Below are 1,472 nucleotides of genomic sequence, written 5' to 3'. Positions count from 1 at the left end.
TTAATCTCAATTAGGAGGGCAGAAGCGAATTTTTAATTCGCGGGCGAATAGTGAAAAGTCAGTGTCCGCCGCGAAAGAATTATTTTTCTTACTGGCCCATGAGTTTCATGGTAGTTTTTATTTTTTTGTTGCAGAGATTAAGAGATGAAAGACGGTTTATTGATGGGGAATTTAATTCTCCTTTGAACTGCCGTTTTTTCATACCTTAATCTCAATTAGGAGGGGAGAGGTGAATTTTTAATTACCGGGAGTCACTGTGTACCGCGAAACTATGATTTTTCTCACTGGCCCATATCTTTCATGCAGTTTATATTTTTTTGTTACAGAGATTAAGGGATGAAAGACGGTTTATTGATGTAGAATTTAAGTCTCCGTCGAACTGTGGTTTTTTCATCCCTTAATCTCAATTAGGAGGGGAGAGGTGAGTTTTTAATTACCGGGAGTCACTGTGCGCCGCGAAACAATTATTTTTCTTACTGGTCCCTGAGTTTCATTGCAGTTTACATTTTTTTGTTAAAAAGATTAAGGGTTGAAAGACGGTTAATTAATGGAGAATTTAATTCTCCGTCGAATTGCCTTTTTTTCATCCCTTAATCTCAATTAGGAGGGGAGAGGTGAATTTTTAATTCGCGGGCGAATACTGAAAAGTCAGTGTGCGCTGCCAAACAATTATTTTTCTTACTGGTCCCTGAGTTTCATTGCAGTTTACATTTTTTTGTTAAAAAGATTAAGGGTTGAAAGACGGTTAATTAATGGAGAATTTAATTCTCCGTCGAATTGCCTTTTTTTCATCCCTTAATCTCAATTAGGAGGGGAGAGGTGAATTTTTAATTCGCGGGCGAATAGTGAAAAGTCAGTGTGCGCTGCCAAAGAATTAGTTTTCTTACTGGCCCCTGAGTTTCATGGCAGTTTTTATTTTTTTTGTTACAGAGATTAAGGGAGGAAAGAGGGTTTATTGGTGGGGAATTTAATTCTCCGTCGAACTGCTGTTTTTTCATCCCTTAATCTCAATTAGGAGGGGAGAAGTGAATTTTTAATTACCGGGAGTCACTGTGCGTCGCAAGACAATTATTTTTCTCACTGCGTTGTGATTTTCATGACAGTTGCTTCCATTTTTTACAGAGATTAAGGGATGAAAGAGGGTTAATTGATAGGTAATTTAGTTCTCCGTCAAACAGCCTTTTTTTCATCCGAGAGAGAGCGAGAGGGAGAGAGAGCGAACGGCTGACGAAAAACCTCAAATGATTTTTTTTCTCGCATCCAGTCCGTGACGATCCACAAGCCTGTGCGCGCATGCGCAAATAGTTTGAACAATACTGTAGGGAGTGGGAGTGAGACGGTGACTTCTCTCTCGCACAAAAGGTTCTCATTCACGGCGCCGGATTTAGGGATTGAAGCTAGAAAATTGCGTTCAACTTTGAATCCATAGGAGATTCGCGGGTACGATCAAGACAAAATTTGTGGTAAATTTT

Source organism: Diachasma alloeum, unplaced genomic scaffold (assembly GCF_001412515.2).
Source record: "Diachasma alloeum isolate Michigan unplaced genomic scaffold, Dall2.0 Dall_scaffold_00872, whole genome shotgun sequence".
NCBI classification, from domain to species: domain Eukaryota; kingdom Metazoa; phylum Arthropoda; class Insecta; order Hymenoptera; family Braconidae; genus Diachasma; species Diachasma alloeum.
This window is presented reverse-complemented; position numbering follows the sequence as displayed.